This window comes from Balaenoptera ricei, chromosome 3 (genome assembly GCF_028023285.1).
Source record: "Balaenoptera ricei isolate mBalRic1 chromosome 3, mBalRic1.hap2, whole genome shotgun sequence".
Classification (NCBI taxonomy): domain Eukaryota; kingdom Metazoa; phylum Chordata; class Mammalia; order Artiodactyla; family Balaenopteridae; genus Balaenoptera; species Balaenoptera ricei.
The window spans coordinates 69,001,858-69,019,401 of record NC_082641.1 but is presented as its reverse complement, the minus strand read 5'-3'; positions in this window follow the sequence as shown (position 1 = coordinate 69,019,401).

Below are 17,544 nucleotides of genomic sequence, written 5' to 3'. Positions count from 1 at the left end.
TCCCTTGTTGGTCACATCATTTGCAAATATTTTCTCCCATTCTGTAGGTTGTCTTTTTGTTTATGGTTTCCTTTGCTGTGAAAAGCTTTTAAGTTTAATTAGGTCCCATTTGTTTATTTTTTTTTTTTATTTCCATTGCTCTAGGAGATGGATCCAAAAAAGATATTGCTGCGATTTATGTCAGAGTGTTCTGCCTATGTTTTCCTCTAGGAGTTTTATAGTACCTGGTCTTACATTTAGGTCTTTAATCCATTTTGAGTTTATTTTTGTGTATGGTGTTAGAGAATGTTCTAATTTCAATCTTTTACATGTAGCTGTCCAATTTTCCCAGAACCACTTACTTGGAGAGACTGTCTTTTCTCTATTGTATATTCTTGCCTCCTTTGTCATAGATTAATTGACCATAGGTGTGTGCTTTTATTTCTGGGCTTTCTATCCTGTTCCATTGATCTATATTTCTGTTTTTGTGCCAGTACCATACTCTTTGATTACTGTAGCTTTGTACTATCACCTGAAGTCAGGGAGCCTGATTCTTCCAGCTTCATTTTTCTTTGTCAAGACTGCTTTGGCTATTCGGGATCTTTTGTGTTTCCATACAAATTTTAATATTTTTTTTGTTCTGGTTCTGTGAAAAATGCCATTGGTAATTTGATAGGGATTGCATTGAATCTGTAGATTTCCTTGTGTAGTATAGTAGTTTTGACCCTACTGATTCTTCCAATCCAAGAATATCTTTCCATCTGTTTGTGTCATCATTGACTTCTTTCATCTGCATCTTATAGTTTTCAGAGTACAGGTCTTTTGCCTTCTTAATATAACTAAAACACTATTGACTGTTAGGATAGACCTTAGTTTAAAGCTAGAAATTACTTATAGTTCATTGTAGTAAACAAAAGTAACTAATTTTCTACTAGCTTAAAATTGTCTCATAAACTAGGTTTAAAAAAAGAAGACAATGTACAGCAGTATTTATGTAAATGATAAAATTCTCATGAGCATCAGAACCATCATTAAAGTCAAGTTTCCTACAAGCTAGGCGTTTTGAATTTTTTTCATGACTCTTTTGACTTCATATTCTAAGAATATGAAGTTGAATATAAGTACTGGGGAATTTTTAATTATATTAAATTCTTATGGAATAATTTTTAAAAATATTTTTCTTTTCCACATCTGTCTCTCCTTTCCTTATTTTGTCTTCTCTTTCCTACTGTTATTCTACATTTTTAATTTTTCTTCTCTTACCCTCTATTTTTCTCTGCACATTTTTCTGTATATAGTATACTGTATGTTTTGTATTGTGTAAGTTCCTTAGGAATATATAAATCCTAGTCTATATCATCTACTCTGAAAACATATTTCTTATCTGGCTTTCTGGTAACTTCTGAAAATATTTTAGATATGAAACATTCAGCAGTAAACCATTTAAACTGAGATGTGGTAAAATTCCAAGTTAAGCCCTAGATTTCCATTCAAATTGTTCCAGTCTGTGAATATTCTCCATTCACAGCTGTGACCTTCAGCTGCTGAATGATTTCAGTGAATCTGATACTTTCACAAGGAGATTTTTATCTAACATACACATTATAGGTCAGATCTCACAGTAAAGGAAAGTATTTCCTTGGAAATTGATATCTGCATTATTTCTCTGTCAGTACCTACAGGTTACAGTTTATTTAGGTTGGGTTTTAAGAAGCTAAATATTAAGGTTTATTTTAAAGCATTTTCAAATCAGTTCTCTAAATAGTTGTTATATTACAATAAATTACTTCATTTAAATCAGCTCTTTTAAAAGAAAGGTTTAGTTATAATACATAAGATTATTCACTTTTGTACTTACTAAACATGTATAATGCTCATAATATAAAAAGTGAACCGACAATGATTTTTAAATGCTCATGGTGATAACAGTCTGAAATACCTTCCAGATAAGCTAATGGTCTAGGCTGCCTTTTGGGAAAATGGCCAATGCTCATTTCTATAGTCTGAAGTGAATCCTCAAATTTCATGTGGGACTTGGAACAAGGATTCCTGAAAAAAACATTTGTGTATTGTTTGATCTCTCTCTATACGCAGGCCTCCAACTATCCATTTATTTATTTCTTGCTTAATCTGTTATTGCGTAATTTTAAATTTCTTGCCCAATTGCCCTAGCTATGAACTCCAGTACAATGTTGAGTAGTGGTAGCAAGAACAGAAAACTTAGTTATGTTCTTGATCTTAGGAGAAAAGCTATCAGTCTTTAACCATTAAGTATATAAAGTTAGCTGTGCTCATTTTATATATGTTCTTTATCAGGATGAGGATGTAGTCTTGTATTTCTAGTTTGTTGAGTATTTCCCCTATGAAGGGGTATGGGATTATGTCACATGCTTTTTATGTTATATTGTGATAACCATGTGACTACGGAATTTATATTATAAATACACTCAGGTTCAGTAACCATCGTCTGGGTATTTCTAAAGATCCCTCAAATTATCTTCCCGAGATCTAGAAATACAGACCCTGACATCTGAGCCCTTTGGGCTTATTGCTGCCTTCTTTGTTCAGTTTCCACAATAACTCAGACCAAAATGGACAGGTTATTTTTGTATTTTCCCTTTCTGACTAGTGTGATGGTTAATTTATTTGCTAACTTAACTGGACAGAACATGTCCAGATATTTGGTCGATTATTATTATGGGTGTTTTTGTGAGACAGTTTTTGAATAATATGAACATTTTAATCAGTAGAGTAAAGCAAATGGCCCTCCTTAATGTAAGTGTGCCTTATCCAATCATTTGAAGACCTGAATTGAACAGAATGACCAACCCTTCCCCAAGTAAGAGGTAATTCTCCAGAAGACTACCTTTGGACTTCATCTGAAACATCAGATCTTCTTGTCTGCTTGGACTTCTAACCGGAACATCGGCTCTTTCTGGGTCTTCACCTTGCTGGCTGGTTGGACTTGCCAGCCTCCATAATTGTGTGAGCCAATTTCTTAAATAAATCTCTTTCTAGATGCATGTTTTATTGGTTCTGTTTCTCTGGAGAACCCTGACTAATACAACTAACAAGGACTCCCTTGAATTATACCTTCCTCCTTCCCATATAAGCCTCAAATGTTAATGGACTACAGAAGATAAGCTCCAGGAATTTCCAAATGATTATAACCATTACACAATGCCCCACACATTATAGAAGTTCAGTAGAATAATGTCACCTTATTAGTTGAGATGAATGCAGTGTGCTGACAAACAAAACTTGTGTATCCATAAAATGTTTTGTACTCAGCAGAATTTTATTTTTCATCTTTTGATTCATTGGCATCTAAAAGTCAATCATGTCAAAACTAGAATTCATGAATGAGAAAAATTGTGTTTGTAAGGGTAATTTTTTTTTTTTTAATTTTATTTATTTATTTTTGGCTGTGTTGGGTCTTCGCCTCTGCGCGAGGGCTCTCTCCAGCTGCAGCGAGCGAGGGCCACTCTTCATCGCGGTGTGCAGGCCTCTCACCGCCGCGGCCTCTCCCACTGCGGAGCACAGGCTCCAGACGCACAGGCTCAGCAGGTGTGGCCCACGGGCCCAGCCGCTCCGCGGCACGTGGGATCCCCCCCGTCCAGGGCCCGAACCCGCGTCCCCCGCACTGGCAGGCAGACTCTCAACCACTGCGCCACCAGGGAAGCCCTGTAAGGGTAATTTTTATATGTAGATTTCTTACAAGTAGTCATCACTACTTTATAAAGTCTTTCATGGAGATATTTAATACACAAAGATTCTCTTCAGCAATCTCTAGTAATCACATACAATATATTAAAAGTTACCTAGGCTGCTTACTTCATAATTATATACATTGTTTTATTTGGTAGATTTTCTTATAAGTGTGAGAAATAATTGCTTTATTTGGTAGATTTACTTATGTGTCAGAAACTGTAAAATAATGTAAATATTGTTCTTCAGCGATTTGCTCTTTGAAGTCAAGACTACCTACATTTAGCTTTCCATTTGTTGATTCAATAAATCATTAATGAGCAACATGTATGAGGCCTATGATATGGCTTGGAGAAATGGTGATGAGAAAGACAGGCTCCATTCTGCCCATATAAGGAGTAAACAAAAGAAGTTTTGTTAATTGAAGAATAAGTTATGATTAAATGATGGGTAGAAATAACATATACAAGTAAGTGTAGATTTTTTAAAGTTTTGGAATGAAACTACTTAAAATCAAGATGAGTGAAGAAATGTGAAATTTTACTCTTTTTTAATTGATACCTTAAATTTAATGCAAAAATGATTTTGAATTATACTTATTAAAAATAAATGAGTACAAACTTAAAAAAATTACATTATTAAAGTTTTCAGTTGAATATATAATACAGTCATCTTTTTATAAGTCAAACATACATATTTTTTAAAAGAGGATTTTATTCCTTATGTATCTATTCTTTCACCCTTTCTAATATAATTGGAAAATTATTTGTTATGTTTCCTCTATCATATGTATACAAATGTATCCAAACATATATGTCCATACAGATTTGAACACACACACACAGACACACACATATATCAACTCACAATTCTTTGAGTGAGGTCAACCTTCAGGATATTCATGAGTATTTGAAAGTTCCTAAAAGTTACATTTGTGATTACTGAATCTGCTGAAATGTAAGTGACAAAACAAATGTTTTAAAAATTTTTATAAATTTCTGAGGAGGTTTACATTGATTTTTTTCCATTGGAGAAAAATATAGAATCAAATTCAACATGTGAATGTCAGATAATATGTTTGGGCTCAACATACACCATGAATCAAAGATAGTTTGTATATAATGAACATGATACTTTATATGAGTAATGTTATTTACTAGATTTGTCTTACTTAGAGACATAGTTTGCTGAAGCAGAACAAATTAGACACTGCACAACTATAGGCATACCTTGTATTATTGCACTTTGCTTTACTGCACTTCACAGATACTGTGTTTTTTACAAACTGAAGGTTTGTGGCAACCCTGAATCAAGCAGTCTGTTGGTGCCATTTTTCGAACAGCACGTGCTCATTTCATGTCTCTGTGTCACATTTTGGTAATTCTCACAATATTGCAAAGTTTTTCATTATTACTATATTTACTATGGCAATCTGTGATCAGTGATCTTTGATGTTACTATTGTAATTGTTTTGAGGTGGCATGAACCACACCCTTATAAGATGGTGAATTTAATAAGTGTGTGTGTTCTGACTACTTCACCGACCAGCCATTCCCCTCTCTCTCTCCATCTCCTGGGACCTCCCTGTTCCCTGAGACATAACAATGTTAAATTAGGCCAATTAATGACCCTACAATGACCTCTAAGTGTTCAAGTGAAAGGAAGAATCTCATGTATTGCATTTTTAATCAAAAGCCAGAAATGATTAAGCGTAGTGAGGAAGGCATGTTGAAAAGCCGAGATAAGCCATAAGTTCGGCCTCTTGCTCTGGTTAGCCAAGTTGTGAATGCAAAGGAAAAGTTCTTGAAGGAAATTAAAAGTGCTACTCCAGTGAACCCATGAATGATAAGAAAGTTAAACGTCCTCATTGTTGATATGGAGAAAGTTTTAGTGGTCTGGATAGCAGATCAAACCAGCCATAACATTCCCTTAAATCAAAACCTAATCCAGAGAGGTGAAGAAGCTGTAGAAGAAAAGTTTGAACTAGCAGAGGTTGGTTCATGACATTGAAGGAAAGAAGGCATCTCCATAACCTAAAAGTGCAAGGTGAAGCAACAAGTGCCGATATAGAAGCTGCAGTAAGTTATCCAGAAGCTCTAGGTGAGATAATGAATGAAGGTGACTACACTAAACAACAGATTTTTTTTTTTTTTTTTGTCTCATCGCGCGGCATGTGGGATCTTAGTTCCCCGACCGGGGATCGAACCCACTCCCGCTGCAGTGGAAGAGTGGAGTTCTAACCACTGGACCATCCCAGGGAATTCCCAACAGATTTTTAATATAGGCATAACAGCCTTCTATTGGAAGAAGATGGCATCTAGATCTTTCTTTGCTAGAGAGAAGTCAGTGCCTGGTTTCAATAGTTCAAAGGACAGGCTGACTCTCTTGTTAGGGGCTAATGCAGCTGGTGACTTGAAGTTGAATCCAGTGCCCATTTACCATTCTGAAAATCCTAGGGCCCCTAAGAATTATGCCTGTGTTCTATATATGGAACAACAAAGCTTGGATGACAGCATATCTGTTTATAACACAGTTTACTGAATACTATAAGCCCAGTGTTGAGACCTATTGCTCAGAAAAAAAGATTCTTTTCAAAATATCACCACTCGTTGACAATGCACCCAGTCACCCAAGAGCTCTAATGGAGATGTAATATAAGATAAATGTGGTTTTCATGTTCACTAAAACATCATCCATTCGCAGCCCATGGATTAAAGAGTAATTTCGACTTTCCAGTCTTATTATTTAAGAAATATATTTCACAAGGCTAGCTATCATAGATAGTGATTCCTCTGATGGTCCTGGGCAAAGTAAATTGAAAACATTATGGAAAGGATTCACCATTCTAGATGCCATTAAGAACATTTGTGATTCGGGAAAGAGGTCAAAATATCAACATTAACAAAATTTTGGAAGAAGTTGATTTTAACCCTCATGGATGACATCGAGGGGTTCAAGACTGCAGTGGAGAAATTACCTGCAGATGTGGTAGAAGTAGCAAGAGAACTAGAATTAGAAATGGAGCCGGAAGATGTGATTGAATTGCTGTAATCTCATGATCAAGTTTTAACAGATGAGAAGTTGCTTATTATGGGTGAGCAAAGAAAGCAGTTTCTTGAGATGCAATCTACTCCTGTGAAGATGCTATGAAGATTGTTGAAACGACAACAAAGAATTTATAATATTACATAAACGTCATTGAAAAATAAGTAAACCTGCAAGTAAAATGCTATCTAACAGCATTGCATTCTACAGAGAAATAATTCATAAAAGGAAGAGTCAATCAATGCAGCAAATTTCACTGTTGTCTTATTTTTCAGAAATCGCCACAGCCACCCCAACCTTCAGCAACCACCACCCTGTTGAGTCAGCAGCCATCAACACTGAGGCAAGACCCTCCACTAGCAAAAAGATTACAGTTTGCTGAAAGCTCAGACAATGGTTAGCATTTTTTGGCAGTAAAATATTTTTAATTAAGGTATGCACATTTTTAAGATGTAATGCTATTGGACACTCAATAGACAACAGTACTGTAAACATAAATTGTATATACACTGGGAAATTAAAAAATTTGTGTGACTAGCTGTATTGCAATATTTGCTTTATTGTAGTGGTCTGGAAGTGAACCCACAATGTCTCCAAGGTATGCCTGCCTTCCATAGCCTGAGATTTAGAAATTCATAGAGAGGAGGAGGAGGAGGAGGAGGGAATGGAGGGTATAAAGGAGGGAGGGAAGGAGAGGAAAAAGAAAGGGAAGGAGGGAGGGAGGAAGGAAGGAGAGAAGGAGATAAACTGACACTCTTTGGCTGCTATGCCCCTGATAAGATTCTAGTAGCTCACTATGGTCTTTTTCAATAAAAATAAATCCCTTCAATTACCTATGTGAAACAGCCATTCTATATAATTTTTGTACCAAATTTCACACAGATTGCTTTCTCTTCTATATGCTGCTGTCTTTTTATCCCTCATATAGTATATATCCCAGTTTCATCAAATGTAATTTAAAATAAATCCTTGACAGAAGACTCATATTAGCTTTCAAAACATCTTGATTTTTCCCTATATTTAGTGGCCTTTAGAATGAAGGCAGCTTAAATTTTGTAATCCTAGGTAACTTTATTTTTATTTTTGTAACTGATGTAATTTAGTATGGTATTTAATATCCATCCTGTTTTTAAATGAAAATTATTCAGTACATAAAATTAACCATGCATCAATTCATTTTTAGCAACGTGTACTTTAGTGATATTATTGTGTTAGAAAATGAAGAAGTACTGATAGGAAAAATGAGCCTAGCCAAGTATGTTTCCAAACTTTTGAGGTGATACTTAGTTTTAAAATTTTCTAATTGAAAAACAATATTGATGCACTAAAATGTACATTTTAAAAATTTATTGTGGTAAGAACACTTAGCATGAGATCTTCCTTCTCAACAAATTTGTAAGCATTCAATACAGTGTTTTGATCTATGGGCACAATGTTGTATAACAGATCTCAAGAACCTTTTCATCTTGCATAACTGAAATTTCATACCCATATATTAGCAATCCCCCATTTCCCTCTCCCTCAGCCCTCGCAACTATGCTTCTGTTCTTTGCTTCTTTGAGTTTGACTATTTTAGATGCCTCATATAAATTTGAGTTATGTAGCATTTTTTCTTCTGTGATTGATTTATTTCATTTAGCATAATGTACTCAAGGCTCATCTATGTTGTTGCCTATTGCAGGATTTCTTTTTAAGGCTGCATAATATTCTGTCACATTATATACCACATTTTAAAAATCTATACATCTATCAATGGATATTTAGGTTGCTTCCAAATTTTGGTTATAGTGAATAATGCTAAAACGCACAAATTTTACATGTCAGTTCAATGAATGTTTACATTTGCAAACATTTGAGTAACCACCAAACAGATCAAGATTTAGAACAGTTCCAGCATTCAAAAGCTTATTTTTGCCTCTTTCCAGTCAATTGTTTTTCCCACAAATAATAACCACTGTTCTGACTTATGTTAATATAAATTAGTTTTGCCTGTTTATGATCTTCCTGAATGGAATCATAAATATATACTCATATTTATTACATCTTTTTCTTACAGTCATTCTATTCATCCATATTTTTGCACGTTGTTATAGACTGACTCCTATTTCTTCTTTGTTAAACAAGGCTGTGATAAATACTTTTGTTTGTACATTTTTGCTACAAATCTGATTTTGAATAGTTTCATATTGGTATAATTTATAGGTCAAATGATATAAAAGAGTTCAAGTATCATGACAAGTATTTTCAGAATGATTTATATCAATTTATAGCCCATGAACAACATATTTTGTGACAAGGTATATATATTTTTTTAGAGCCCTTAAGGTACTTCCATGGCTTTTGGTTGTACATTGCTCATAAGATATAAACTCACTGAAGTTTGTAACTATGTCTTCCTTTCTTTTATATTCTCCTATCTCACCTTCTGAAATATTCAATACTAAGCACACATTGAATATATGTTTTTGAATGTCTGAAGAAATGAATAATGGAATATAGTATGATTTTTAAGGTTGAGTGCCCCTTTGAAAGTGAAATCTGAAATAAGAATGGATATAACTAAGCTAGACTAAGAAGGATGACTGAACCACAATCATTTAATGGATTCATATTATGTTTTTATCGTTTGTGACTCCAGGTTTTTCTCTACAGGCAATATTATCTTGTGTTCAAATTGTTTTGTTATTATGAGGAAGTGATTAAAAATTCTGCTGAGCTGTGAAGCAGTTATCTGGGGATAGAAAAAACAAGAGATTAGAATATTACTGAGGGATTATAAATATCTAATAATACTAAACTGGTCTGTAATTACCTCTATGGGAGTTATAGAATAAAATTACAGCATTTGAATAAACAAAAGACCACACACTATACCAACATGTTCCTTTTAAATATAAGCATTTCCTAAGGACAAATTCAAAGTCACCTTTTTCTCATATGACATTTCTGTTTATAATACATTGTTTTCCTCACCGATTTTCTAATTTAACTATGGTTGAATTACCTTGCTCTTAGAACCTAATGAATTATAAGACCATTTGCTATATTGATAAATTTGATTTAACCTCTTTATGTTGATGTTCTTTGGTTTCATTTTCCCTATATTTACAATTATATATTAGGAAGCTAATGTAATATTGTATGATTTTGATAATTTAATTTTTAAGTGATCAAAAACTAAATAATCAAGTATATTATTAGAAAACTGCTCATTCATAATAACTCTTATGGATTCGATAGCTCTAATTTATAGAACACGAGGAATAATAATAGATGAAAATTTAGAATCAATAATTTACTACATGTCAGTTTGAGCTGATAACTTTATATCAACAGTAATTTTCAAGCTATATGTTGATCATAGTTAACTTTTTCCCTTATATTTCATTTGGATGGACTACTTAAATAAATTACATATTTACTAGATAGAAATATATTTTGTATGTGACATTAAAATTGGTAATAATTAATTTGGTTTGTACTATTACCATTTAATTTTTTTGTGTTCTGTTATTTTGTTCTGATTAAATTTAGATACTAGCTTAGAGAGCATTTAATCCAATATTGTGCCTCATATTTATTTACTATATTCCTTTTCACATATTAATTCTCCATCAAGTGAATACCTCCTTTCACTATTTATTGATGATCTTTAGCAACACATGGCATTACAAATCTATAGCACAGAGAGTTAAAGTATAAATATTTAGCATTTTGGGTATTTGAAAAGCAATGTCTAGATATAGGTCAAATGTAGGATGCTCCCAATATAATAATGGACCAAAATATATTCCAAATTACTCCAAATTCAAAATTTAGCCTTAAGGTTGTCCCGAATATTCAAACATGGTGAATTAAATTAAACAAATGAAATGTTTTACCTTTATACCTAGAGCCAAACAGTTAATAAGGTGAAGGTCTATAGCTAATTAACTTCTTGTATTTTACAAATATTTTTGCTTTGGAGCTTCTGTTCAGGAGTGGAAAAAAAAAGTCTAGATAGATGAGAATGTATTTTTAATATATTTTTCTATTTAACTACAAGCAGAAGCACATTTTAAAATTAAATTAAGATAGTACCCAGAAGCATATTCCATCAAGGTTCCACTCTCAACTTATAAGACCTATATGAGTTTGTGTCATTGTATAGAAATTACTGTTTTCCTTTTTACTTCACACAATAAAACAAAAAATTTGATTATTAAGTTGACAGAAATTTATTTCTTAACTTAAGAAGATAAATATATGCAAAGATAATTTATCTGTGACCAATAGGGCATTTCTTCCAAATCTGGTAAAACAGACCCTGAATTTTACTTAAATATGTTTTATGTATTATATAATGTAGCTGGATATTATATAATTCAGTGCATTCCCTTCTATCACCTGATAATGATGATCAGTAATCATATTCATTGTAAAATGACCGAAAACAATTTCGTTGAACAAAGCCATTAGATTTTTCTGGTTGATAAGATTGACACAAATGTTTAGATGAAGGTAAAGATTACTGTTTTCCACAATCTTGCTTCCAGATTTACAAGAGCAATTTTCTAATTAAATTTTGCAACACATACATACTGTGTGTGTGTGTGCACGCATGTGTGCATTCGTGTGTGCAGGTACAGTCATAAACTTGCCGCTTGGTAGAACTTCATGAAGTTCCAGGTCTCTGTTATTTCAGGTTTTCTGAAATTTCAGGTTTTCAGGTTTATTTGCATTAAATATCCAAACATTCAATTAAAAAAAAAAGTAAAACAAGTTGCAGGCCCATTAGATCTTCGTATTCTGTCAAGCAAAGATAAAGGGCATATTAATTTTCTAGAGAATTCATGTATTTTGAATATCATTAATGTCAACCATAACAATCTTGATGCTGAGTAACAAGCTATTCAGCTCACCAGTGATATTTATTTAGCGTTTCTGCATTTATAAAACAAAACCCCAGGACATCAAATTAATTTTGACTTTCAAATATATAATTTTAAAAAATACAAACATGTCCTGTGCAATAATCGGGACATACTTATACTAAAAATGTATTATCTGTTTTAGCTGAAATCTGAACTTAACTGGTTATCCTGTATTTTATCTGGCAACTCTATACCCATTCCTAACTTTCATTATGACATTTAGCAAAATCCATATTGTGGATCATTTATTCAGGCAGTAAATATTAAGTAAGCATTTATTATGCATCAGTCTCTGTTCCAAGCATTGGAAATATAGTTATCAGTAAAACAGAAAAAAATGATTTATTCATAGAAATTACGTTCTACTGAGGAAGACTAATAATTTAAAAAACACTAAATGCATATGTGAAATAGATTAAAGATTCTTCTATGAAGAACAAAAAGCAATAAAATAATTGGAAGCTATTTATTAAAATTTATTAAAATAGCACATATTGTTATGGGAGACTCTTCATGGGAATGACAGAAAACAACATATAAAAGATATCTGGATCTTGAGTGATGGTTATGAAGTCAATAGATAAATATGGTAGGGAGGTGGAGGATGAGGTAGAAGGAACATTGAAAATAGAAGTAAAGCATGAAATATAGAAAATATAATTAACATTCACAAAACAGTGACAGTTTTATTTTCATGGCTAAATTATTTTACAATTTTAAGTGTATCACTTGATAAGTATTTTCATTTATAGAGACCCATGTAAAACAGTAAATGAATATGTAAAACATTTCTATTACCACAGACAATTCCCTTGTGCCCATTTCCAATCTTCCTACCAAATTTTTTGACTATTTTTGCCATAGACCTTTCACAATAGATCTTTCACCATAGATGCATTCTATCTATTCTTGAATTTGTATATATTTATACATATACATACATACATACAGTGTGTTCTCTTTTATGTCTGGCTTCTTTTGAAGAACACACTGTAGTTAAGATTTATCCATGTTGCTCAGTGCATCAGTGGTTTGGTCATTTTTATTGCTAAGTGATGTTCCATTTTATACATTTCACTCTTAATGGACTTTTGCATTTGGGTTATATCTAAATCATGATTCAAGATGAACATTCTTGTGTTCATTTTTGTTCGCTTGTTTTGTAAACCCATGCATTTATTTCTCTTGGTTATACAACAAGTAATAAATTTCTTATGTCATACTGTATGTGCAAGTTTAAAATTATTTGAGCATACCACACAGTTCTCTAAATTTATTGTAGAACTTTATAAATTGAAAAGCAATGTGTAAACATTCCATTTGTACTGTATCCATGTCAACATTTGATTTTATAATTCTTTTTATTTTTAGCCATTCTGATATATAAAAATTTATCATTTCTAATTATTTTATTAAAGTATTTTTTTTGTGACGTGCTTGTTCAGGTCTTATGCACATTTTTTATTGTTTTTTCTTTGTCTTGTTGTATGCCATGGTTTTAAAAATATCTTACTAATATAGTTGTGTTTAGGTCCACCATCCCACAATTGGTTTTCTATTTGCCTCACATTTGCTTCCTTTATTGGTTTTTGTTTGTTTCTCCTTTCATTCTTCTTCTGAGTTAATCAAGTAACCTCTTTTGGCTTTTTAGATTTACGTTTGACTCTAAATTATGAGCTCTACAATACGGTGTTATTTGGTGTTTTTAACAGTCAATAGCTTTACAGTTGATCCTTCATGTCTGTGGATTCTGCATTCTAGAATTCAGCTGACCTCAAATGGAAAATATTCAAAAAAAAATTGTCAGAAAGTTCCATAAAGCAAAACTTGAATATTCTGGGAGAAGGCAACTATTTACATAGCATTTACATTGTATTTAAAACTATTCACATTGTATTAGGTAAGTAATCTAAAGATTATTTAAAACATACCAGAGTAAGTGCCTAGGTTATATGCAAATATTATACCATTTTATATAACGAATTTAAGCACCATCAGATTGTGGTATCCATGGGGGATCCTGGAACCAATCCCTTGTGGATATCAAGGGACTGTACAATATATTTTCAAATACACTTTAATTTAGTCCACACTTTTACCCTCTTTGTTATTCTTTTTTTAAATAGAGGTGTAAAGTTATTCTTCACCTGGCATTATTTTTCTTTAACCTGAAGAACTTTGTTTAAAATTTCTTGTGGTACAAGTCTGAAATTTTTAAACAAACAGACAAAAACTGTCCATATCATTATTCAGTCTTTCAGAGTTTTTCTTTACTCTAGGTGGAGAATCTGGGTTATTATTTTATAGTGTTGTAGATCAATTATACTTCAAAAGCAAACAAATGAACAGACTCAGGAAAATAGGGATCAGGTTTGTGGTTGCAAGAGGCAAGAGGTAGGAGTAGGGGGAAGTTGGAAGGAGGCAGTCAGAGGGTACAAATTTCCAGTTATAAGATGAATAAGTGCTGGGGATGTAATGTGCAGTATGGTCAATATAGTTAACACTGCTGTATGTATGTATGTTGTATGTATGTTGTATGGAAGTTGTTGAGAGAGTAAATCCTAAGAGTTTTCATCACAAGGAAAAATAAATTTTTCTATTTTTTAATTTTGTGTCTATATGAGATAGTGCACGCTCACTAAACTTATTGTGATAATCATTTCATGATGTATATAAGTCAAATCCTTATCCGTACATTTTATCTTACATAGTGCCGCATGTAAATTATATCTCAATAAAACTGGAAGAAAGAAAAAATATGTCTTTCCATTATCTTATCATTTTCAGTGTTTCTTATAAAAAGTTGATCATAATATTTATTATATCTGATTGTAATGTGTCTTTTTTTGTTTCTAGCTGTTTTTAAGATATTCTTATTATCTTTGGTTCAAAACAGATTTACTCTGAGGTTATGTTTTTCTTAGGTTTTGCTGCTCTTAGAACTGTGGGTAAATATCATTCATTAATTTCAGAAGTTCCTCAGACATTATGGCTTTAAATACTTTTTTTCTCTGTTCTCTTTTCTTTTCCTGGAAATCCAATCCATGTATATTAGATATTTTCACATCTTTCCATATGTCTTTGATTCTCCATTCTTTTTTTAAAAAATATTTGTTCTTCAAAATTTAGTCAATTTCTATTAATCTGCACACAAGTAACTGGTCTTTTCTTTTTTGCCTTATATACTAATATGCCAAAATGAATTTTAATATGAAATATTACAGATTTTTAATTCTAGAATTTTCAGTTGGTTCATTAATTCCCTACATTCTTCAAACACTCTGTTAAGTTTTTTCCTTTAACTTCCATCATTCCCTGGGTAATCTGTGTGTCATCTTTTACTGTCACGTTTTTTTTTTTCTTGAATAGTGTCCATATTTTCCTTCTAATTCATAATTCTGAACTAGGTCAGAGCTGTGATGGGACTTTAGTTTCAGTCCTGTACTGAGTTCTTATGTCTCAGGGTAAAATGAGAACACTTACTCCAGCAGGACATGAGCTCTAAGCACCTTAATAGTATGAGATCCCTTTTAATTTTTCTGCTCTGCACCAGCGCACAATTAGAAAAATCCCTGATGGAATTTGAGAGCTAGCTTCTTATTAATTGCCAAGGACACAAGCTCTAATAGAAGTTCATTTTTTCCTTGCCCATACAAAGTTCCTTCTTATCTTGCTTCCCCTCTCCTTCCTATGGTAAGTTTGCTACCCTGTTCATTAGTTCCTCAGGAATGAAAGAGGCTCTGCTCTGCTCACCTAAAAGGAGCTCAGTCTACTCTTTTAGAATTCACTTTTTGTCTTCAGCTCTTTGATGTTTTCTTTTTTTAATGGAAGTGTAGTTGTTTACAATATTATATTAATTCCAGGTGTACAACATAGTGATTAAATATTTTTATAGCTTATACTCCACTTAAAGTTATTATAAAATAATCTCTATATTTCCCTGTACTGTACAATGTATTCTTGTTGCTTCTTTATTTTATAAATAGTAATTTGTATCTCTTAATCCCCTTATCTTGCCCCCTTCCCTCTTCCCACTGGTAATCACTAGTTTGTTCTCTCTATATATGGCTGTTCCTGTTTTGTTACATACATTTGTTTTATTTTTTAGATTCCACATATAAGTGATAACAAAGAGTATTTATCTTTCTCTGTCCACATTATTTCACTAACCATAATACCCTCCAGGTCCATCTGTGTTGTGAGAAATGTCAAAATTATAGTCCTTTTTATGGGTGAGTAATATTTCATTATAAAGATATAAAAATACATATAGATATAGATATAGATATAGACATACATATATACCATTTTATCCATTCTACTGTTAATGGACACATACATTGCTTCCATACCTTGGCTGTTGCAAATAATGCTGCTGTGAACATTACGGTGCATGTATCTTTTCAAATTAGTGCTTTTGCTTGGTTGAATATATACCTAGCAGTGCAATCGTTGGCTCATATGGTAGTTCTATTTTTAGTTTCTTGAGAAATCTCTATACAGTTTTCCAGAGTGGCTGCACCAATTTACAATCAGACCAACAGTGTACTAGGGTTCTCTTTTCTTCAAATCCTCCCCATCATTTGATATGTGTAGACATTTTGATGTTAGCCATTCTAACAGGTGTGAGGTGTTATCTCATTCTAGTTTGAGTTTGCATTAGTGATGTTAATCAATGATTAACAATTCTGAGCATCATTTCATGTGCCTGTTGACCACCTGTATGTCTGCTTTGGAAAAATGCCTATTCAGGTCTTCGGCCCATTTTTTCATCAGGTTGTTTGTTTTTTTCTGATATTGAGTTATGAGCTGTTTATATATTTGAATGTTAACCCCTTCTTGGTCATTTTATTTGCAAATGATTTTTTTCCCATTAAGCAGGTTGTCTTTTTGTTTTGTCGATGGTTCCCTTTGTTTCCTTAAACTTAAAACTTTTTAAGTTTAATTAGGTCCCATTGTTTATATGGATCTCTCTGGAGACAGATTCAAAAAAATATTACTACAATATATGTCAAAGAGTGTTTTGCCTATGTACTCTTCTAGGAATTTTGTGATTTCAGGTCTTACATTTAGGTCCATAATCAATTTTGAGTTTATTTTTGTATATGGTGTGAGGAAATGTTCTAATTTCATTCTTTTACATGTAGCTGTCCAGTCTTCCCAGCACCATTTGTTGAAGAGAATGTCTTTTCTCCATTGTATATTCTTAACTCCTTTATCATAGACTGACCACGGTGCATGGGTTTATTTTGGGGGTCTCTATTTTGTTCCATTGGTATATGTCTATTTTTGTGTCAGTATCATACTGTTTTGATTCCTGTAGCTGTAGCTTTGTAGTATAATCTGAAGTAGGGAGCATGATACCTCCAGATTCGTTCTTCTCAAAATTCCTTTGGCAATCCAGGATTTTTCATGGTTCCATATAAATTTTAGGATTATTTGTTCTAGTTCTGTGAAAAATGTCATGAGTATTTTGGTGAGGATTGCATTAAATCTGTAGATTGCTTTGGGTATTATGGATATTTTAACAGTATGAATTCTGCCAATCCAGAAACACAGGATATCTTTCCATTTATTTATATCATCTTTAATTTCTTTCATTAATGTTTCATAGGTTTCAGAGTGTAAGTCTTTCACTGCTTTCATTAAGTTTATTCCTAGGTTTTTATTTTAAACACAATTTTAAACAGAATTATTTTCCTGCTTTCTCTTTCTGATAGTTCATTATTAGTGTATAGAAAAGCAACAGGTTTCAATATATTAATCTTAATTCCTGCAACTTTACTAAATTCATGTATTAGTGTTAATAATTTTTTGGTGAAGACTTTAGGGTTTTCTGTATATAGTATCATGTCATCTGGAAATAGTGACAGTTTTACTTCTTCCCTTCCAATTTGGA